Below are 24,438 nucleotides of genomic sequence, written 5' to 3'. Positions count from 1 at the left end.
TGAGACCTGCCCACTGGGGCCCAGGTCGGAGATCCCTCCAGGGCCGGCAGCATCCCGGAGGCCAGGACAGGGGCTGGGGCGGCGGGGCTCAGGATCTGCTCTCTGTCCCACCAAGTGCAGGATCAGGGCCCAGCCTACCCAGGATGGAAAGCCTGGGGTGGTCTAATGGGCAGCAGAGGCAGCCTGGACTCTCGCATTGGGCTTCCTGGCTTCCAACTCACATCTCTGGGAATTTTGGAGATTTTCTTATCTTAAAAAGGGGCATAATAATGGAACCTGCTTTGGGGGAGCCATTGAGAAGATTAAAGGCTCTGACACACATGAACTTGGACCACGGGACTCGGTATTCAAACCAAGAACACCTTGGGCAAACCTGGACAAGTTGTAACTACTCATCAAACAATTAAGCCAGTGCCTGACAAGTGGCAGAGCTCAATAAATGCTAGCTGTTTGATTATTCACTTAACAACATGAGCCCAGGGTGCTGGGGCACACTTAGTGTCTAAGAAGCTTTAGTATCAGCCCAGGTGGAGGAAGCACAGAGGTTTGTGCTTTGGGACTGTTTTTTTTTGTTTGTTTGTTTGTTTGTTTTGCGGTGCTGGGGATTGAACCCGGGGCCTTGTGCTTGTGAGGCAAGCACTCTACCAACTGAGCTATCTCCTCAGCCCTGTGACTGTTCTTTATCATTTTTCTATTTTTCTTTTTCAATGCTGGGGATTGAATCCAGGGGTGCTTAACCACTGAGCCACATCCCCAGCCCTTTTTAAAATTTTTTATTTTGAGACAGGTTCTCCCTGAGTTGCTGAGGCTGGCCTCGAACTTCCTATCCTCCTGCCTTAGCCTCCTGAATCACTGGGATTACAGCCGTGTTTGACTTGCTATTTGTTGAATACATGAAAACTGAATAGAGGGGGAGACACAGAAGGAATCTTGGATTTCCCCACAGGACAAGTCCAGGTCAAGTGAACAAAACAGAGCTGTAGATGGGGAAAATCCGTTCTGGGACAGTGGGTGAGGTCATCTGTGGTCAGTGCATGAAGAATTGAGGTTAATTTCAACAGATGTGAAACCAAAGTCCTTATTATTCTTATTTTCAATTGTTTTCTTCCAAATAGACAATACATTCACATAGTTCAAACATCAGAAACCATAAAAAGACCTTCATCTACCCAGTTCCCACCCTACCCCCTCAATAATTGAGGTCAGAGTTGTTTCTTGGGCTTCCTCTCCTTTCTTTAAATGAAGACAAGCAAACCTGGATATATATTCTACCTTTTTTTTGTGGGGGGTACCAGAGATTGAACCCGGAGGCGCTTAACCACCGAGCCACATCCCCAGCTCTTTTTATTTTTTATTTCAAGAGAAGATCTTGCTAAATTGCTTGGGTCCTCACTAAGTTGCTGAGTGCTGGCTTTGAACTTGCGATCCTCCTGCCTCGGCCTCCCTCTGGAGCTGGTGGGATCTCAGGTGTGCACCACCACGCCCGGCCACTCTTCCCTTTTCACCTGGTATGTCTTAGCACTCTTTCTGCCTTAGGACTTACTCGGCTTCTTCCTTATCACTGCAGCATGATAGTCCTTTGTATGAATGTCCCATTATTACCTGATGAGTCTATATTGGTGGACATTTAGGTTGTGGCTAATGAGCTCTGCTTGGGACAGACTCCCGCCCCAACAGTTAAGGCTTCAACCACATGCCGATATGTTTTTGTGTGTTTCATGGCTTGGACCTGAGTCACAGACCATGCAAAAACATCAAGGCTGTCCAGCCTCGGTTTGAATGCCTTTGGTGACGGGGAAATTACCTCTGTCCTCTGTTCTGTGTTGATCCAGGTGATAGGTATTTGGGTGAAGACTTGCGGGCGAGAGAGCCCTGGCCCACGGCTGTGACAGGAAAGCAGTGTCCTTGTGGATGGGGCGGCCTGCAGGTGGCCGTGTCTCATGGCCATCGAGCTTCCGGTGGGGGCGGGATTATCATTGTTATTAGTTGTTGTTGGAAAGCCAACACGGAACAAGTCTCGGGCAAGTTCAGCAAAGCAGCATTGCAGACCTCCTTCCTGCTGTGCACCCACGCCTTCCCCGGCCCCGGTTACTCTGGGCACCTCTGTGTCCAGTGCCGGATAAGCCGCTCCTGAGCCAGTCACCCGGTCCTCTCCGCAAGCCCAGCCTCGGGCCCTCTGGGAAAGATGAGGACGTGGATGCTGTGTCCCTGGGCTCCACAGGAACCCAGGTGCTGCCACCCGAGCCACCCTGGAATGAGAGCAGGGCACAGTGAAACAGGTGCTTGGCCGCGGCCTGGCCTGGGCCACTTCCGGCTGGCCACTGCTCCCTGCAGCTCGCCCTGGAGGGGAAACAAGGCCACCAGAGGGGCTGGCGCAGCAGGGCCTGCCCCCAGGGAGGGCCCAGACCCCTTTGTTCCTCTCTGGGCAGCCTTGGAGCGTGTCCCAGGACGGCTGCTGCCCAGCAGGCACGGACGCCCCAGGGCTGGGTGGTGGCTCCTCCGGGCTGCACAGCTGGCCCTCAGGTCTCTCCGGGGCTTCCCACCACACCCTGCTGCGCGCTGACTCTGGAGTCTCTCGCCTCCCCTGTGAGGCGCAGCCTGGCTCCCCTGGACATTCCACATGCACTGTCCCCGGCCTTTCCGGGCCTGGTCCCTGCCCTCGGTGTTGGTTACGGTCCAAAGGCTAGGATCTAGGGCCTTTGAGCAAAGCCAGATCCTCTTACCTGGGGTCACCTGTGGGAGGACAGGGTGGGGCGGCCACCCCTGCCCAAGTCGTGTGACCTGGGTCTGGATGAGACTCCCTCCTCCTCCTCCTCTTGGAGACAGAGGGACGCCACAGGCCCAGGCCCCTGTGAGGGCTCAGAAATGCCATCCGTGAGGACCGCCAGATGTCCAAGGCTCAGCCCTCCACACACGAGAGGCTTCGTGGCCCCCAGCCTCTGAATGGTGTCTTTGTCACCCTGCGGCCGCTGCCTCTGTGGCGGCTCCAGGCAGCCTGGTACCACCAGCCCCCATGGTGGGGCCTGGGGATGGGCGGGAGTCCCGCCTGGCCGGGCTCCACGGCGATCCCAGGGCCCCGCACAGGTGTGCCACCAGACCAAGCCACAGCCCAGCCCTGTCTGCCAGGGCACAGGAGGGCGGGACGAGTCTGTGGCCTGTCCTCTTTGCCCCATACCCACAAACAGCCCTGTCAGTCTCTGCCTATAGGGTCTTTGGGGAACAAAGAAGGAAAATGAGGCCTGGAAATAGCAGGGTCTAACCCTGGTGTAAGGAGGGACATGCAGTTTTGGGGGGCCTCAGGCCCTAGCTCTTAGCGGATTTGCAAAGAGATCTGTGATCTTCCCCCAGGGGCAAACCTGTAACCCTTCAGGTGCCAGAACCAAACCTGTGGATCCCTAGGTGAGCTGTCCCAGGTGGGGGCTCCCAGAGTCACTGACGTCCCAGAGGGCCCGCGGGAGGAAGTGAAGCCTCCACTGGGTGAATAGAAAGGCCAAGAGGGCTGGCTGTGGTGGCTCACACCTGTAATCCCAGCCACTTAGGAGGCTGAGACAGGAGGATCGCAAGTTCGAGGTCAGCCTCAGCAATTTAGCCAGACCTGTCTCAAATTAAAAAGGGCAGCTCAGTGGCAGAGCGCTTGCCCAGCACACACAAGACCCTGGATTCCCCCGCTACCATACAATACAGCGTCCAAGAGGGCAGAGCCACGCACTGCTGGAGCAAAGGAAAGAGCCCAGTTGGTTCGAAGGCTGTTACCGAAATGATTTCTTTCTCTCATTCTCCAGATGGATGATGAGACTCTGCAGCTCAGGCCTGGATTGGCCTCAGTGGCAACTCAGAGGCCATCCCTCTACCGCCCCTCCACCCCAGGACCAGGATGCCACACCTGGCTGTCCTCCTCACCGTGTGGCAGATCTGGTCCAACTCCAAGGCCTGAGCATGCTTGCAAAGCGAGGCCATGGTGGCCAGTGCCTGGCAAGTGCCCGGCTAATTAAGAGGACATTAGTGTCCTGGGCAGCACCGGGCTCCTGCCAAGATGTCCCTGCCAGGAGAGGGGCCGCCAGCCAGAGCCAGGCTTGGCCTCCCCCACCTGGCCACCACCAGAGACCGTCGGGGTTTTCCCTCCACCAGTGTTGGGGAAAAACCGCAGCCTCACGCTGCCCTCCTGCCCCTGGCCCAGGCCCTGTCTGCCACTCCGTGCCCAGCCCAAGCCCAGGGAAGTCTCTCTACCATAGACGCCTGGAAGTCTGGGGGGATTACTGTCGCCCTGGAGGACCGAGTCAGTGGCTCTTCCCCAACAGCAGGGCACGGTGGCGCACCCCTGTAATCCCAGCGGCTCAGGAGGCTGAGGCAGGAGGATCAAAGCCAGCCTCAGCAAAATCAAGGCTGCTAAGCAACTCAGTGAGACCCTGTCTCTAAATAAAATACAAAATATGGCTGGGGGTGTGGTTCAGTGGTCAGGTGCCCCTGAGTCCAATTCTCAGTGCTGCCCCACCCCAAACATCACCACCACCATGACCTCCACCCACATGGCCTCCACCCATGCAGGAGGCAGGGCCCTTCCCAGCTTACCCCTCTCCCATGGCTCCCCAGTGCCACCAGAGAAAATCCTAAGCCCAGGTGCTCAGGGCCTCAGGTAGGCCAGCCCTGCTCATCTCACCTGCCTGCTTCCTTCTCTCTTCAAGGTCTGCCCACATGGGGCTGCTGCTCCCCAGCCCAGTGCCTTTGCACATGCTGTGGTTCCTGTCTTGGGTCCCCACCTACCAGGCTCCTGCCAGTCCCAAAGATGCAGTTCAAACCTCACCAGCTCCCCTGGGGCGACCGTCTCTGCCCTTGTATCCCAGGTGTTGTATCCCCCACCCAACACCATGAATGGGAACACCAGTACCCCCCCGTGGCCTCTGTGTCCCGGGAGAGCACTGCCACGTGTTCTAGGTTCCGCTGCATCTGGTACAGGAGCCACCGTCACACCCGTGGCCCTCGAGTGTCTTAAATATGGAAGTTTCACTGTGACGAACACAAATGTAAGAGGCGGGGCTGGGGCTGGGCTCAGTGGCAGAGCACTTGCCTGGCAGGTGTGGGCACTGGGTTCGAGTCTCAGCACCACATCTACGTAAAGAAAAATAAAGGTCCGTTGACAATTAAAACATTTTTTTAAAAAATGTAAAAGGCCAGAGGTGGCCAGTGGCTACACATTGGACATCGCTGGCCTGGGCATCTCTGGAATTCCCTCCGCGGTCTGGACAGCCCACGGGAGAGCAGGCAGTTTGGGGACTGGAGGGACATCCTGAGCCAAGAGCTCACTGCAGTGTCAGTACCCAGCCACCAGCTGGAGACTGGTGTGTGTTTGTGTGTGTGTGTGTGTATGTGTGTGTGTGTATGTGTGTGTGTGTGTGTGTGTATGTGTATGTGTGTGTGTGTGTATGTGTGTGTATGTGTGTGTGTGTATGTGTGTGTATGTGTGTGTATGTGTATGTGTGTGTGTATGTGTGTGTATGTGTATGTGTGTGTATGTGTGTGTATGTGTATGTGTGTGGGTGTATGTGTGTGTATGTGTGTGTGTGTATGTGTGTATGTTGTGTATGTGTGTGTGTGTGTGTGTTGTGTATGTGTGTATGTGTGTATGTGTGTGTATGTGTGTGTATGTGTGTGTATGTGTATGTGTGTGTATGTGTGTGTGTATGTGTGTGTGTATGTATGTGTGTGTATGTGTGTGTATGTGTGTGTATGTGTATGTGTGTGTATGTGTGTGTGTGTGTGTGTGTGTGTGTGTGTGTGTATGTGTGTGTGTGTGTGTTCGTCCCTAGGATGGAACCCAGGGCCTTGGGTATGCGAGGCAAGCGGGCCACCAACTGAGCTACGTCCCCAGGCCTGAGACTTTGCCTTCTCGTCCTGCTGCTGGGAGGCCTGCATCTGTCCCCTCACCTGGTAGGCAGCAGGTCCTGCACCAGCTCCTGCCAGGTGTCCCTGTGGCCACCCTGAAGCCAGGAAGCCCCAGGCGAGACAGCGAGGGACCCGGAGAGGCAGGAAGGGGCACAGAGACAGGAGTGAGGGCCTTGGGTGGGACCACCCAGCGCCTGCGGCCGGGAACGCTCTTCCTGGTGCCCAGGGACAGGGTGAGGCACGCGGCTCCCCCACCCGCTCTGGATGCACCCCCAGGGGTCAGCTCGGGGAGGGGTCTCCCCACAATACCCGGCGTTTCAGCACGTGCCTGCCGTTGGGGACAGCTAGCCAGGACATTTGACATGTTCGCGGCGGGGGAAGGAGCAGGGGTCATCTTTCACCGCCTGTCCCACTCGGGAGTCCCTGGGCATGGATGGGGGTTCTTGGATGGTGAGAAGGGAGGTGAAAAGGAGTCTCATCTCCGGGGGGGGGGGGGATACCTGAGGGAAGGAAGGGACCCTAATTGGCAGGCAAACAGGCGACGTGGACTCTTTAGGGTCCCCCACGGTACCTGCGTGAAGACCGACTCCCTCAGGCCCTGCCCTCACCCGTGCCCCTGCGGAAGCCCACTGCCCTCCTCAACCAGGTGGGCCCCCCAGGGGGTCCGGGGCAGGGTACAGGTGGCTGCGTGGGGGTTGAGAGCCGGCTCCTGCTCCCCTTGACAAGCCTGCACCTGGCTTGGGAGCAGGGCTCACCTGGAGGAAGGGGGCTTTTATCTTTGCTGGAAATCAGAGCCCCTAACCAGGGCACCTGTCCTCCCAGGGGAGCCCTTCTGATTCATGCAGGGTCTGAACAGGGCAGCAGGATTCGGTCCTCACCCTCTTTCTCTGGCTGTTCTATGAAAGAAATAGAAAACTCTGCTTCGAGTCGGGTGCGGTGGCGCCCACCTATAATCCCAGCGACTTGGGAGGCTGAGGCGGGAGGATCCCAAGTTGAAGGCCACTCTCAGCAATTTAGCAAGGCCCTAAGCAACTTAGTGAGACGCTGTCTCAAAATAAAAAATAAAAAGGGCTGGGGATGTGGCTCAGTGGTGAAGTGACCCTGGGTTCAACCCCTGGTACAACAAGAACAAAAAAAAAGAAAGACTGGGGTGTAGCTCAGTGGTAAAGCGTGTATGGGTTAAATCCCTAGAAGAAGGAGAAGAAAAGAGAGGAGAGGAGAAGGAGGAGGAGGAGAAGGGAGGGGAGAGGAAGGGAGGAGAGAAGAAAACAAGCAAGATCTGGTTCAACTGGTCAACCAACAAGACCATGAATGATAAGAAGAAACAAGAAATCCCAAAGTGGGAGTTCTCAGGTTGGTTAACTGTCTTGTCTTTGGGAAAGAACCCTGGAGCATCCTCACTCTCTGTTCTTGTCAAATTGGCTTTACCCTGCTGGGTTCTGTGGCACACCCCTGTAAACCCAGCAACTCGGGAGGCTAAGACAGGAGGATTGCAAATTTGAGGCCAGCCTCAGCAACTCAGTGAGACTGTCTCAAAAGAAAAAAATAAATCAGACATGGTGATGCATGCCTATAATTCTAGAAACTCAGGAGGTCAAGGCAGGTGGATTGAAAGTTCAAGGCCAGCCTCAGCGACTTATTGAGACCCTAAACAACTTAGTGAGATCCTGTCTCAAAAAAAGGCTGGGGATGCAGTTCAGTGGTCAAGCACCCCTGGGTTCAAACTCCAGTACCAAGCTGGAGGGAAAAAACTCACCCTTATCCTTAGGCTGAGCTCTTCAGAACCAAAAGATGGCTGCCAGCCTCCGGACATGGAATCTCCCCAAGATGAACGAAACTGGGTTTTTGAAAAATTTTGAACCTCTTCTCAGTATCATGTTTTTTGGATTTTGTTTGTTCGTTTCTTGAAACACTAGGGATTGAACCCAGGGATGCTCTACCACTGAGTTATATTCCCCACCCTTTCTATTTTTATCTTGAGACAGGTCTCTCTAAGTTGCCGAGGCTGGCCTCAATCTTGTGATCCTCCTCCCTCAGCCCCCTGAGTTTCTGGGATCACAGGCAGGTGCCCAGTGTGCCTGGCTCATGTTTTTAAACATACTGGATAAACATGTAGGGAATTGTCAAAATATTGTTTGATTGGGATACGCTCATTGCATTGGAAAAAACTGCTTTTTCTCTGCACTCACAGCATAGAGCAATCAACACAGAGGACATCTGTGACCTCAAAAGGGGTGGGGACCTCTCCCCACACCTAAACTGATACCAAACTGTGCATACAGTTGAAGAAACCAACTCCTGTCAGGCACCAAGGCACACGCCTGTCATCCAAGCTACCAGGGAAGCTGAGGCAGGAGGAGCCCAATTTCGAGGTGCCCAGGCAACTCAGCAAGACTCCGCCACCGGGTCTCAGTGGCAGAGAATCTCTGGTACAAAAAAAACCAGCTCGAAGTCCGTTTCCCTACTAAACTTTTACAGCACATGTCAATTCCAACACCAGATGAGGGTGGAGGGTGGTTTCTCCCCACCAGCAAGCAAGCAGGGGACACCAGCTGGGTGTCCTCTAACCCCACCCCGCTCTGACCCCGTCTACCTGGAAGTAGCATCAGATCTCACAGGTTGAGGTCTCGGTCCCCATACAGCCTCACCTCAGATGCCAATCACAAGTCCCAGGTGGTCTCGCTGACTGTGCTTCTCACCCACCTGCTATAAAGAGGGGTCCCCACCTCCCCCTAATGAGTTTGATTGGCTTGTTCATGAAACCCAGGGGACACGGGGACTGGCTGATGAGGAAGGGTGCGGATGAAGAGAGGCCCGGGGGAGGCTGGGAGGGAGCAGGGCTCCCCTGCCTCTCGGGGGTGCCACCCTCCAGGAGCCTCCCGGGTGCCTGGCCAGAAGGTCCCTCACCCTGAGCTTTTGGGTGTGCGGGGGGATGTGGTGGACAACCACATCCAAATGTGGCTGGACACAGGGACTTGCCGTACTCGGGGCAGACTGGGCGGGGAGACTCAGCAGGCCTGCGCAGTCAGACTCCTGGCCTCTCTGCAGGCTCCGCCCTCCAGGGTTGGGGCACGACCCCTCTGGAACGGGGGTCTTGTCATCTCAGATGCAGCAGGTCAGGGGACTTCCTTAGGCAGCTTCTACACAGCAGGACAGCAGGTTAGAGTTTCTGTGATCGACTTGGGAAGAGGAATCCTGGTTTCTACTACCTGCCTTGGGGGAGTTATGAGCCAGGAGCAGCAGACAACAACCAAAACACGGATCTCATAATATCCCATGAATATGTGTGCTTCTTTCGTGCAGGGACAAGGGTACCAGGGATTAAACCGAGGTGCGCTTCACCACTGAGCCACATCCCCAGCCCTTTTAATTTTTTTTTTTTTTTTTTTTTTTTTTTTTTTTTTTTTTTTTTTTTTGAGACAGGATCTCATGAAGTTGCTTATGGCCTTGCTAAATTGCTGAGGCTGGCTTTGAGCTTGAGATCCTCCTGCCTCAGCCTCCCGAGTCACTGGGATGACAAGTGTGCACCACCGTGCCTGGTTTTTTGTACTTCTTAGAAAAACATTAAATAATCACATCTAGTGGCCAATCACTGTGATGTGAGCCTGCGTGACATCCTGACACACCTGCAGTAAGCGTAATGAAACCACGTGGAAGAGGGTTGGGGGCAGAGCCGCAGAGCCCTCTACCACCCTTAGTGAGTTCTCACCTCCACACAGGAAGGGAATGGCCAACTCCTCCTGATTTTCAAGAAACCATCATTTTTTTCTGGTCGTGGTGGCACACGCCTGTCATCCCAGCGGCTCGGGAGGTTGAGGCAGGAGAATTCGGAGTTCAAAACCAGCCTCAGCAATTTAGAGAGGCCCTAAGCAATTCTGCGAGACCTTGTCTCTGAATAAAATATAAAAAGGTGGCTGGGGAAAAAAATTAAAATTAAAAAAAAAAAAGTGGCTGGGGATGTGGCTCAGTGGGTAAGCGCCTCTGGATTCAGTCCCCTGTACACCACACGCGCGCGCGCACGCACACACACACACACACACACACACACACAGAGGCACGCACGCACACGCACGCACATCATTTTCTTATCTAAGTTCATAGACTCCCTGATTTCTGCCCACTAACTCCTGGGTGAAGCAGGGACCCCAGGTTAAGATTTTCCAGTTCCAGCAGCCCTTCGTGAAAGTCATCCGCTCGCTCGTTTCGGAGCTGAGGATGGAACCCGGGCCTCCTGCATGCCAGGCAAGCCGCGGCCCAGCCCTGGGGCCAGGGCTGTAAAGTGGGAAAGTTTTCCCCAAGCCCTGCGAGGCTTCTCACTTCCTCAAGCCAGTTACCAGCGAAGCCCGCCCCGCCCACGCCCCGCAGGTGACACACCAAGCCCGCGACTCGGTCTGCACGCCCAATGGAAGCAGGGATTCGGAGAGAAGCGCCTCTCTGCAGCGCTGTTCCTAGCAGAATTCACAGGAAAATGAAGGTGGGAGCAACCGGAGCGTCCGCGGGCAGGTGAATGTATACACAGAACGTGCTCCGTCCTCGCAACGAAGTAGGACTCAGCCTTAAACACCAAGGAAATCCGGCCCGAGGCGGTGGACACGCCTGGAATGCCAGCAACTCAGGAGGCTGAGCGGAGGATCACAAATTGGAGGCCAGCCTCAGCAATGTAGTAGAATTTGTTAAAAAATAAAAAGGTCCGGGCATGTTGCACAGTGGTAGAGCACCCGGGGTGTGATCCCTAGTACCAAAGAGGAAAGAGAGACGCCTGCGGTGGCGCATGCCTGTAATCCCAGGGGCTCGGGAGGCTGAGGTAGGAGGATCATGAGTTCAAAGCCAGCCTCAGCAACTGCAAGGCCCTAAGCAATTCAGTGAGACCTTATCTCTAAATAAAATACAAAATAGGGCTGGGGATGTGGCTCAGTGGTTGAGTGCCCCTGAGTTCAATCCCTGGTACCACGGCCCCTCCAAATAAATAAATAACCAGAGAGGCAGTTCCTTTCTCTCCCGGGAGCAGGGCTTCACTTCCAAACCTGGGAGGTGAGAGCGCTCGGCATCCTCCTGCCACAGTGGCCAAGAAAAAACAATTCTGTTTCCATAAAGCAGCCAGAGCTGACCTGCCCAACGCTGCCTGGAGTCTGTGGGATTTGACCTGCACCCACTGGAAACCACCTGGGCCCACATGCCAGGCCTGGGTGTGACCCCACTCATGACTTTGGCTTGCTGGCTGCCTCTGGCAGAGTCTCTTGCCCTCTCTGGGCTGGGGGTCAGTGCAGAGGTGGGATGTGAGATGTCTCCTAGCACTAGTGTCCAATAGATGGGGTCAAATACTGGGTATAAATTCAGCAGCCATCTGATTCTTAATTTCTTTGGTTCAGCAAAAACCATCTCCTTCAGGGCCCCTGGCCATCTATCAGGAGTCACTCCTTACTCCCCACCCAGGGTAGAAAATGTGATTGTGGGCCAGGCGTGGTGGTACACACCTGCAATGCCAGGGACCAGGGAGGCTGAGGCAGGAGGATTGCAAGTTGGAGGCCAGCCTCAGTACCTTCACCAGGACCTAAGCAACTTACCAAGACCCTGTCTCTATTCTGCAAAAGAGGTACAGCTAGGTGCAGCTAGGAGATGGGGACATAGGACAAAGAAGGGAAGGCGGTGCATGTCTAGCCAGTTACCACAGGGGATACCACTGACAGTGATCCCACCAGGAATCCCCAAGGACCTGTGGAACCCATACCTCAGAGTTAGCCCTCCCTGGGAGCAAAGGAGCTGGAATACTTGTACCCAAATCTAAGAGCCATTAGTCGATAGCTGCTGCTGGTCCCACGTGTGGGCAGAGGGACACAGACACAGTCAGCAAGAGGTCCTAAGGGATGGGGCCCGTTGAGCAGCCGCTGCTCCCTGTGTCCACGCTTCCAGCTGTGGGGCCTGGTGGCCCTCACCGCCCTGCCCAGCACTAGCTCCTCAGCTGGAAAATTGGCACAGAAAGTTTCTTTCGGGCTGGATCTGACCAAATGAGCACTTTTTTATAACCTCTGTTGTGGATTTATTTTTTGCTTTATTTATTTACTTATGCCGTGCTAGGGATGCAACCCAGTTCTGCCCTGGTGCTGCACCCCAGCCCCCAGGGTGCTTTAAACGTGCACAAATTCCTTGTGGCCTTTGCTAACTAGAGACAGCGTGTCCCCTCCCCTTAAGCCTGATTGCCTGGAGGACAGAATGCCGGAGCCCCGGGCGGGTTGGGGGCGTTTTGCACCTGCAGGGACCAGGGACCATAACGTTGCTGTTGCTGTGATGGACTGAACTGTCGCTTCCCCCAAAAAAGATGTGTTGGAATCCTAACACCTCGGTACTTCCAGAGAGACCCTCTTTGGAGGCAGAATCTTTACAGAGGCAACCAAGTTAAAGGGAAATCACTGGATGGGGACTTAATCCAATCTAACCAGTGTCTTTATAAAATGGGGAATTTTACTTTTTCAGTGCTGGGGACCAAACTCAAAGCCAGGCTTATCCACACTACCACTCCCACTGAGCTACACCCCAACCCCAAGAAGGGAAAATCTGGAGATAGAGAGATAGGCACGAAGGGAAGACTTGAAGGCAGAGAGATCCCCTGTGGACAGGGAGGATTGGAAGGACACGTGAGGCCAGCAGAAGCCAGGAGACAGGCCTGGAAGAGATTTCCCTGCAGCTGCCAGAAGGAACCCATCCTGCCAACACCAGCTCAGATTTGGAGCTTCCAAATGTGAGACAGTGAATCCCGTTGGGTAATCCATTCAGATTGTGGTACTTTGTTACCGCAGCTCCAGAAAATGAATACAATGATAAAAATGGATATTTTTTTTTTCCTTTTTTCACTGGTAGAACCCAGGGCCTTGCCCATGCTAGACAAGAGCTCTAGCCACTAAGCTACCTCCCCAGCCCTAAAGGTAGATTCTTGGTTTCCAGTTTTCAGAAAGGAATTATCAACTAAACCCACACAAAGTTTAAGCAAATTTACCTAGCAAAATGAAATTGAGGGAACTGTCAAGTCCTCCATTTATTTAATTCTTTACTTATTTTTATTTGGTGGTACTGGAGATTGAAACCGGGGGTGCTCTAGCACTGAGCTACATCCCCAGCCCTTTTTATTTTGAGACAGGGTCCCACTGCATTGTTGAAGGTCTCGTCACATTACTAAGGCCGGCCTGGAACATGGGGTCTGCTGCTTCAGCCTCGGAGTTGCCAGGATTACAGGCATGTGCCACCACGCCTGGCTCAAACTCTCCTTCTGTTAAAGGTACGAGTAAACCTGGTGGCGGCTTGTGCCTGTAATCCCAGCAGCTTGGGAAGACGAGGTAGGAGGGTACAAGTTTAAGGCAGGCCTGGGCAATTTAGAGACTCCTTCTCAAAATAAAATTAAAAGGGCTGCAGATGTAGCTCAGTGGTCAATCCACGGCACCAGGAAAAAAAGAAAACAACTGTCTGGGAGAAAGCACATCCTGGAGCCAGGGGAGGTGACTTGGCCAGGGTAGAAGCCTCCCCAGACCCGAGACTCAGAGCTGGCATCCAGTCCAGGGGACCAGGTGGTGACTCTCAGCCCTCGCTTTCATGAAGGTCTAGAGGAGGCTCTGCAGATCTGTGGAGGCAGTAGGGCCAGGTCATGAGGACGCCACTCTCCCCAGCAAGGAGCAGAGCGAGGGGTGAGTCCAGCCCTGGCCAGCCCCTTATCTCCCGCAGCAGCTGGTCAGCCCATTGTCTGCCTGGACCAGGAAGACAAGGGGAGGCCTCTGCAAGGTCACCTTCCCCAGGCATCCCCACCCCACCCAGCCCTTCCAGCCCTGCAGGAGCCCAGGCCCTACCCCCTCTCTGGCTGAGCAGGCCCAGGGTAACCCAGCCACCCTGCAGGGCTGGGATTTTTGCCTGAAGACCTCTGGGGAAATGCTGTTTTATGTTCACATGAAAGAAAGATCCAGACGGAACTGCTCAGGAGTCATGGGTTCTTTCCTTTCTATCCTCTGAGACAGGAAGCCACTGTGCTGCCCAGACTGGTCTCCAACTCCTGGGCTCAGCTGATTGATCCCTCCTCATCAGCCTCCCCAGTAGCTGGGACCAGAGGAGCCACCAGACCGGCCAATGCATGGAGTTTCAAGATAAAGCAATAAGCAGGGAAGACCTTTTCTTCTGCACCCCTTTCCCCCTTCCCCATTGTCTTCCAGAATAATCCAGTCCTGGGTCAGACCAAGGTGGGTGTCCAGGCATGGGGTTGGAGCCCCAGCAAGGAGCAGAAGGCCCAGGAGTGGGGTGTAGCTGGCAAGGGAGAAAGAGATCTCATTCGGGGTGGGGACCCCATCTAGGCAGAGGAGGTGACCCAGTGATGGGTGTCCAAGGCCATTTGGGGCTGGGGAGGGAGTCGATGGAGCAGGAGAGGAGGGAATCTGCATGGAGCAGGGTACCAATACCATGGGACATTGGGTACACTCAGCGGGTGGAGGAAATAAGCAAGTTTGTTAAGTGCTTGGGTAATGGTAGCCAGGTTCCCTCAAGCAGAGGAAGAGCCGTAGATCAGAGTGAACCCCGTGATCCATCAGCATGAGCTCAAGTCTTTCAATACACAGATTCAGGAATTAACACACATGTATGTAAACACATTTTCCTAGCTCTGTCCCCTGAGAGAGCTCAGAGGTAGCAACACCCAATAGCATCTTGGTCTCCACTAAAGAGATCAAAAATAACTGATTCCAAGGCTGAGGACATCTCGTGCTGAGAGGTGAGGCAGCGCTCAGAGAACCACAGAGACACAGCAAAGGGATACGGGATCCTCCAAAGATCTGCAAAGCGTCAAGGAGCACATGAAATGATGTTCATGAAATGATTAGTCATCAGGGTAACATAAAAACCATGAGTGGGGCTGGGGAGATAGCTCAGTGGGTAGAGTGCTTGCCTTGTAAGCACAAGGCCCTGCGTTCAATTCCCAGCCCTGCGGGGGGGAGGGGGGACACTAGAGGGTGAGAATGTAAAAAGGTGCCCAGCTCAGGAGGCTGAGGCAGGAGGATCGCCAATTCAAAGCCAGTCTCAGCAACATAGTGAGCCCCTGAGCAATTCAGCAAGATCCTGACTCTAAATAAAACATTTTTAAAAATGGCTGAGGATGTGGCTCAGTGCTTAAGCTTCCCTGGGTTCAATCCTCAGTACCAAGAGGGGAAAAAAAAAAAGAGTTAAAATGGTTCAGATGCTGTGGGGAAGTTGGGCAGCACCTCACCAGGTTAAACACAGAATTATCATGACCCAGGAATTCCACTCCTAGGCATGGACCCAAAGAACTGCCAGGCACAGTGGTGCACGCCTGCAGTCCCAGCCACTCAAGAGACCTGAGGCAGGAGGATCACAAGTTCAAGGCCAGCCTCAGCAACTTAGCAAGACCCTCAGCAATTTAGTGGGATCCTGTCACTAAATAAAAAATAAAAAGTCTGGGCATGTAGCTTTTGTTTGTTTGTTTGTTTTGTTTTGTTTTGTTTTTGTATGCTTTTTTTTTTGGCACTAGGGATTGAACTCAGGGGCACTCAACCACTGAGCCACACCCCCAGCCCTGTTTTATATTTGATTTAGAGACAGGGTCTCACTGAGTTGTTTAACACCTCGCTTTCACTGAGGCTGGCTTTGAACTTGAGATCCTCCTGCCTCAGCCCCCCAAACCGCTGGAATTACAGGCATGTGCCACCATGCCTGGCTGGGCATGTAGCTTTAGTGGTAAAGCATCCTTGAGTTCAATCTCCAGTACCAAAATATAAAAATAAATAAATAAATATATATATATATATATATATATATATACATATATATAAAATAAAAGAATTCAAAGTATTTGTTCAAATTAAAATGTTCATAGCAGCATTACTCATAAAAGACAGAAGCAATTCAAATGTCCACCCACTAATGAATGGATACATAAAGAGATAAACAAATTGTGGTACATCTATACAATAGGATAGTATTCAGTGTTAAAACCAGGATGAAGGTCAGGCGCGGTGGCGCACACCTGTAATCCCAGCGGCTCAGGAGGCTGAGGCGGGAGGATTGCGAGTTCAAAGCCAGCCTCAGCAAAAGCAAGGCCCTAAGCAACTCAGTGAGACCCTGTCTCTAAATAAAATACAAGAGGACTGGGGATGTGGCTCAGTGGTCAAGTGCCCCTGAGTTCAATCCTCGGTACCCAAAATAAATAAATAAATAAAAAGATGAAGTATTGGTACATAATACAATAGTAATAGACCTTGAAAACGTTTTGCTAAGTGAAAGAATCCAGACATAAAAGGCCATATATTGTGTGATTTCATTCATAGGAAATGACTAGAATATATGAATCCACAGAGACAGAGAGCCGATTGGTAGTTATTGGGGAGGGTATCGTAGGGAATGGGGAGTGACTGCTTGCCAGGTGCAGTGTTCCTTCTGGGGTGATGGAAATGTTTTGGAACCAGATGGACCAGGTTACTTCACAACACTGTGAGTACACTGAAGGTCACCAAATTGGCTGGGCAAGGTGGCGCACACCTGTAATCCCAGCAAGTCAGGAGGACGAGGCAGGAGGACCGAGAGTTTGAGGCCAGCCTCAGAAACTTAGTGAGACCCTCAGAAACCTAGTGAGGCTCTATCTCAAAAAATAAAAAGGGCTGGGGATGTAGCTTGTGGTAGAGCCCCTGCCCGGGTTCACTCTCCAGTGACAAAGTGAAAGGGCGGGAAGAATTGAGGTTAGTGGTGGAGCATGTGTCTAGCATGCAAGGGGCACTGGCTTTGATCCCCAATGCTGCCCCTATGGAAGAAGAAGGAGAAGGAGGCACATAGTTTATCTTGTGTATCAAAGGACGAAATTATAAAATTACAATTTTAGTTTAAGGATCTATTTGTTCATTCTTGTTTTGCTTTACATGGTCCTGGGGACTGGATCAAGGGTCCTGCACCATAGCACTAAGCTACATCCCCATTCCTAAAGGGGAGCTTAACCACTCAGCCACATCCCCAACCCCAAATATCTTTTTTTTTTTTTTTTTTTGCGGTGCTGGGGATCGAACCCAGGGATCTGTGCTTGCAAGGCAAGCATTTTACCAACTGAGCTATCTCCCCAGCCCCCCAAATATCTTAATTGGCTTTATTTGTGATTCTAGAATCAAGGGACACTTCATTCCATAAAACTGCCAGGCACAAAGGCCTGTAATCCCAGCACTCTGGAGGCTGAGGCAGAAGGATCCCAAGTTCAAGGCCAGCCTCAGGAATGTAGCGAGGCCCTAAGGAATTTAGATCCTGTCTCAAAAATAAAAAAATAGAGGACTGGGGCTGTAGCTCAGTGGTAGAGCGCTTGCCTTGCACGGGCGACGCATTGGGTTTGGTCCTCAGCACCACATAAAAATGATAAACAAATGTATTCTGTCCATCTACAACTAAAAAATATTTTTAAAAAATAAAAATAAAAAATAGAAAGGGCTGGAGATATGACTGGGTGGCACCCCTGGGTTCAATCCTGGTACTGAAACAATAAATAAATAAATAAATAAATAAATAAAGGGCTGGGGAGATAGCTCGGTTGGTAAAGTGCTTGTCTTGCAAGTAAAGAGTCATGGGTTCGATCCCCAGCACCGCAAAAAACAAAAATAAATAAATAAATAAATAAATAAATAAAAATTGTTAAAAAAAAAAAAAAAAAAAAAAAAAACTCACCCAGAATAAATGTCAGCATGTTCAATTCCCAGAACAACAACAACAAAAAGAATGTGTCAAAGGACGGTAAGGAAGGAAGTCTACAACAGAAAGGAGCTGAAGAAAGCAGCTTTGTAAGCAAGAGGCAGGGGAACAAGACAAATCACTGCTTGGTTAACATCAGGTTACTTCAGGTAATCTTTTTTTTTTTTCCCCGTAAGCATTAAAGCAGAGGAACTTCACTATCTTGCAGATTTAATCTGGCCTGTTTGGGAATGCGGCTGTTTATCTGTCTCCTGATTTTTCGGAAGGTCAGATAACAATTCAGTTTCCACTGGGTGATGTGGAGCTTCAGCAAAGCATGACAGACTCTGTCTTTATTTTTAGCCTGGTTGGATGGGGACCAGTGCTGTTTAGGTCAAAACAATGGGCTCTTATAACTTTTAATTAATAATTACTAATGACAATTCAATTAGACCGTAAAGAGAAAGAATGAGCTGCGCGCAGTGGCCTTTGCCTATGACCCCAGTGCCTTGGGAGGCTGAGACAGGAGGATAGAGAGTTCAAAGCCAGCCTCAGCAATGGCTAGGCGCTAAGCAACTCAGTGAGACCCTGTCTCTAAATAAAATGCAAAATAGGGCTGCAGATATGGCTCAGTGGTGCCCTTGGGTTAAAAAACAAAAAATGAAAAACAACGAGCTGAAACCAAACAAGAAGAAAACTCAAGATACGTGTAGTTTTAAGAGTGTGATTGTTTTAAATTTTAAAAACAAATCAAAGGGCTGGGAGTGTAGCCCAGGGCCGAAGCCCTCGCCTAGCACATTTAATCCCTAGCACTGCAAAATAATATTAATAATGATAATATTGAAAGAAAGCAGTTGGAAACATTCCAGGTGGCAGAGCACTCTAGGGAACAGTGTGGGGAGCGGGCGATGGAGGAACCCCAACTTGGGCCATGTGGTCAGGGGCTTCTTGCACAGGACACTGGCCCAGCCGTGGAAGGCAGGTGTGAACCCTGGTGCCAGAGGGCAGCGGCCACACCCAGACATCCACCCTGGAGGGGGACCGAGAGCATGGATTCCTGAGCGCAGGAGGGAGCATGGATGGCCCCAGGGCGGAGCAGGGGAAGTGCAGTCAGTAGGCTTCTCCCAGGGGAAGAGGGTCACCAACTGGCTGAGGGCTGGGCTGGGGGACAGCCCTGCTCCCTCAGAACACAAGTGAAAGATCTGCCCAGACAAACATCCCCTGCCTGCCTGGGAAACCCAGGGGCCGCTCACCACTCCCCCCTGGAGATGCAGAACATGCAGAACAGTTTGCGTGCTTCTGAGAATTATAGGCTGCCCACGTCCCTCCCTCACGCAGGTCCTTGCTGAGAGTGGCCAGCTCTGTCACACTGCTCCTCCCCTCTACCCTCTGCCTGGCAAGCCTTGAATGCCACCCCCAACCCCAAGCTGCCTGAACAGCCCGGACAATCCCCGGTCCTGCTCTCCTGGCCTGGGGTCACCCTACAACCCAAGATCATGGATGGGTCACCCGTGAAGGGAATCTGGAGCTTGATACAAATGCTGCCTCCAGATGCACCAGGAGGCCACACTGCCCGTGATCGCCGGGCAAGGTGGACTCTTCTCTGCGCCACGACCTGAAGTGCCCGTAACTATCCTTACACACAGATCACCCGAGTTACCCGTAAGTCCAGGGAGGCACGACATGCGGGAGGTTCAGGCATCAAGAGCCTGAATGTGCTCTCTAAACACCACTGGGACGTGTTCTAATTAAAATCCACCTTCTTCCAGCCTCCAGGCTTCAGGTCTGTCCAGGGATCCTCCCTGGTGTAGCTGATGGGTCTCAGAAGGGGCAGGAATGAGGAGGAGATCACACCGGCTTCGTCCCTCATTATTATTTCTCAGCTACTCAGAACTGCTGTGTGTCCATTCACAAAAGCCTCAAAATAAAACAAAATAAAATACTTGGGAATCAATCTAACCAAAGAGGTGAAAGATCTCTACGATGAAAACTACAAAACACTGAAGAAATTGAGGAAGACCTTAGAAGATGGAAAGATCTCCCATGTTCTTGGATAGTCAGAATTAATACTATCAAAATGGCCATACTTCCAAAGGCACTATACAGATTTAATGCAATTCTAGTAAAATCCCTGTGACATTTCTCATAGAAACAGAAAAAGCAATCATGAAATTCATCTGGAAGAACAAAAGACCCAGAATAGCCAAAGCAATCCTGGGCAGGAAGAGTGATGCAGGAGGTATCACAATACCAGACCTTAAACTCTACTATAGAGCAATAGGAACAAAAATGGTATGGTACTGGCACCAAAATAGACAGGTACACCAATGGTACAGGATAGAAGACACGGAGACATACCCACATAAGTACAGTAATTTCATACTAGACAAGGGTGCCAAAAACTTACAATGGAGAAGAGACAGCCTCTTCAACAAATGGTGCTGGGAAAACTGGAAATCCATATGCAGTAAAAAGAAATTAAACCTCTATCTCTCACCCTGTACAAAACTCAACTCAAAATGGATCAAGGATCTAGGAATTAGACCTGAGACCCTTCACCAAATAGAAGAAAAAGTAGGCCCGAATCTCCATCATGTTGGCTTAGGACCAGACTTCCTTAACAAGACCCCCATAGTGCAAGAAATAAAAGCAAGAATCAATAAATGGAATAGATTCAAACTAACAAGTTTTTTTCTCAGCACAGGAAACGATCAATAATGTAAAAAGAAAGCCTACAGAGTGGGAGAAAATCTTTTCCACACACACTTCAGACAGAGCACTCACCTCCAAAGTTTATAAAGAACTTAAAAAACTTTACACCCAAAATACAAAGAACCCAATCAATAAATGGGCTAAGGAAATGGGCAGACACTTCATAGAAGAAGATATACAGGGGATCAACAAATATATGAAAAAGTGCTCATCATCTCTAGTAATTAGAGAAATGCAAATTAAAACCACCCTAAGATTTCATCTAACTCCAATTAGAATGGCTATTATCAAGAACACAAACAATAATAAGTGTTGGATGTGGGGAAAAAGGCACACTCATACATTGCTGGTGGAGTTGCAAATTGGTGCAGCCACTCTGGAAAGCAGTATGGAGATTCCTCAAAAAACTTGGAATGGACCCACCATTTGACCCAGCTACCCCACTCCTTGGTTTACACCCAAAGGACTTAAAATCAGCATTCTACAGTGATGAAGCCACATCAATGTTCATAGCAGCTCAATTCATAATAGCTAGATTGTGGAACCAACCTAGATGCCCTTTGACTGACAAATGGATAAAGAAACTGTGGTATATATATACAATGGAATATTACTCAGCCATAAAGAACAATAAAATTATGGCATTTGCTGGTAAATGGATGAAGTTGGAAAATATCATGCTAAGTGAAACAGGACAAGCCCAAAAAACCAAAGGCCGAATGTTTTCTCTGATAAGTGCATGACAATATATAACGAGGGGGAGATGATGGGGGAAGAGAATAATTAAGGAATTTTGGATGGTGCACAGGAAAAAGGGGTGGGAGGGGGTGGGAATGGAAAAACAGTAGAATGAAATGGACAGTATTACCTATAGGTATGATGACATGAATGGTGTGAATCTACATTGTGTACAACGATAGAAATGAAAATTTGTACCCCATTTGTGTACAATGAATCCAAATGTGTCTGTAAAAATAAAAAAATATTAAAAAAGAACTGCTGTGTGATTTTGGACAGTTTATGGACCCTCTCTGAACAACAGTTTTCTCATGAGTAACAATTTTACAATCAAATAAATCAAGAGTTCACCCCCGCAGCCACACAGCACTACCAGCACTAGGCGAGGGATGGGAACCCCGGGGGAAACCCAGGGGCCGGGCCTGGGTAGGGAGACTCCGGGGGTTTCTCCTAGGCGGGACCCGAGACCTTAGCAGCCAGAGAGGTCCAAGCCGGCGCCTTCTGGGAGCCGCCAGGCGGGGGACTCCTAACCACAGTGACCGCAGTCACTACTACAGCCCCAAGAACTGGCTGCGGCTGCCACGCCGCGGAGCGCGACTCATTACCCGGGCCCCACCCCCAAGCCTCAGGGGGCGGAGCTCGCCGAGGGAGCGCGTAGAGCAGTCGGTCTCTTTGTGCAGGCCGGAGGCGTGGCCTCTCGGAGACGGACCAATCCGCAGAGCTCTTAGCTCTGGGGAGCCAATGGTGGGACGATGGGCGGGGCGTGGACGGAGCAGGTCGGGGAGCGGGAGCAGGGCCCCTGCTGGCTGCGGTGGTGCACCGCCCGTGGGGATCTTCTCTCCACGCGTGGGACACCCGGAAGGAGCAGGCCGGGGTGCAGCCGTGCAGGTCACGGCAAGCAGGGGCCCCGCCTTAGCGGGAAGACCCCCAGCTGCTGGGGAGGGAGCGCCCGCAGGTTCTGCGCCCCCAGGTCCCTTCTCCCTCTGCTACCCTCACCGACCCCCGGTGCACCCCCCACCCTCGATGCCCGGAATCACCCACCCGCACCGACCCTTACTCCTCGCTGCCTGCTGGCGGAGGAAGGAGGGAGCTCGGCAGGAGATTTGGGGCGGAGATTGGGGGCCCGGATGGAGATTTCTGTTCTGGACCCTGATAGCTTCCGCAGGGTGTGGTTTCCGAAAACCAGTGGAATCAGGAGAAAAGATTTACCAAATTCTCAAGTCGGCTGGGCGTAGTGGCCATTTGGGAGGCTCCGACAGGAGGACCACAAATTCAAGGCCAGCCTCAGTAACTCAGCAAGACTCTGTCGTCTCAAAATAACTTTTAAAAGGGCTGAGGATGTAGCTCGATGGCAAAGCCCCTGGGTTCAATTCCCAGTACCCAGCCCCCGCCAAAAAAAATTCTGAAATCTGGGGGCCTCTGCCCAGCTGCAGGCAGGGCAGCAGCAGCCACAGTCCCACATCCACCCAACTCTGCACCCAGCCGGAAACGTGGAGGCCCAGAGAGGGGTCCTGCTTTCTTGTGCCTCACGTGCGAGGCAAGCACTCCACACAGCCACAACCCAAGGACCATATTTTTTTTCCCTCCCCCCTCCCCTCCCCTTCCCCTCCCCTTCCCCTCCCCTTCCCCTCCCCTTCCCCTCCCCTTCCCCTCCCCTCCCCTTCCCCTCCCCTCCCCCTCCCTCCTTTCCTTCCTCCTTTCCTTCCTTCTCCCCTCCTTTCCTTCCTTCCCCTTTATTTTTTATTTATTTGTTTTTATGTGGTGCTGAGGATCGAACCCAGGGCCTCAACAGTGCTAGGCAAGCGCTCTACCACTGAGCCACAACCCCGGCCCCCATATTTTCTTTCTTAATGATGAAAAGAGTATATATAAACTATATAATTTGAGCCGGAGGTGGTGGTGCACACCTGTAATCCCAGCGACTCCAGAGGCTGAGGCAGGAGGATAGCGAGTTCAAAGTCAGCCTCAGCAAAAGCGAGGCTGCTACCAAAAAACAAAAACAAACAAACAAAAAAAAACTCTAGAATTTGATTCCCAGTCTATTTTAATGCACTCTTGTCAATTTTGTTGAAATATTTGAAAAACTGAAAACTTGAGATTTAATGGGGTAAGCCAGAGTGGGATAGCAGTGTGGGGGGAGGATGAGATTGGTATATATTTTGGAAGTAAAATCAATCTCTATTGAACCAGCTCAGCTGGAAGATCCAATCTGGTCCAAGCCCTTTGGCTAAGGAGACTGAGGCAAGGGGAGGACCATCCTTCATTCTTTCTTTTTTTTTTTTTTTTTTTAACCTGGGAGTTGAACCCAGGCGCACTTAACCACTGAGCCACATCCCCAGCCCTTTTTTATATTTTATTTACAGACAGGGTCTCACTGAGTTGCTTAGGGCCTCACTAGGTTGCTGAGGTTGGCTTTCAACTTGAGATCCTCCTGCCTCAGCCTCTGGAGTTGCTGAGATTACAGATGCATGCCATCACACCTGGGGGACTATTCATTCTTAGCATGATTCAGTGGCAGGGCCCAGATGAGCACCCCTATTTCCTGTGTTAAGAAGAATGATCCCAGCTGGTAGTGGCAGTGCACACCTGTGACTCCAGTGATTCACTCCAGAGGCTGAGACAGGAGGCTCGAAAATTTGAGGCCAGTCTCAGCAATTTAGTGAGACCCTCCACAATTTAGTAAGACCCTGTCTCAAAATAAAAAATAAAAATAAAAAGGGTAGTGATACAGTTCAGTGGTAAAGCACTAGCCTAGCATGTGGGAGCTCTGGGTTCAATCTCCTGTACTGCAAAAAAGAAAAGAAAAACCATCGAAAACCTGGGCGTGGGGACAAGAGGAGGACTGCACCACATAAGGAGTCTCCCAAGGATTTTTAACTCTCTAGAAAATGCTTCTTTGGTGTGCTATTTACCTCTTCCCATCTCCCCTGTACTAAGGATTGACACAGGGATACTACCACTGAACTACATTCTCAGTCTTTTTATTAAAAAAAAAAAAAAAAAAAAAATTTAAATTTTATTTATTTATTTTTATGTGATGCTGAGGATCGTTTAGAGACAAGGTCTCACTAAATTGCCCAAACTGGCCTTCGACTTGTGATCCTCTTGCCTCAGCCTCCTCAGTTGCTGGGATTACAGGCCAGTAAATTGTGCCACCACAATTTACTGCTATTTATTTATTTTTTTTAATTTGTTACTGAGGATTGAGCCCAGGTGTGCTTAACCACTGAGCCATAATCCCAGCCCTTTTTAAAAATACATTTTATTTAGAGACAGGGTCTCACTAAGTTGCTTAGGGCCTTGTTCACTTGCTGTGGCTGGCTTTGAACTTTTGAAAACACCTGCCTCAGCCTCCTCAGCCACTGGGATTTCAGGAGTGCACACTGTGTCTGGCTGCTATTTACTTTCAAGAGCCCAGGCTTG

Source organism: Sciurus carolinensis, chromosome 18 (genome assembly GCF_902686445.1).
Source record: "Sciurus carolinensis chromosome 18, mSciCar1.2, whole genome shotgun sequence".
Lineage (NCBI taxonomy): Eukaryota > Metazoa > Chordata > Mammalia > Rodentia > Sciuridae > Sciurus > Sciurus carolinensis.
This window is presented reverse-complemented; position numbering follows the sequence as displayed.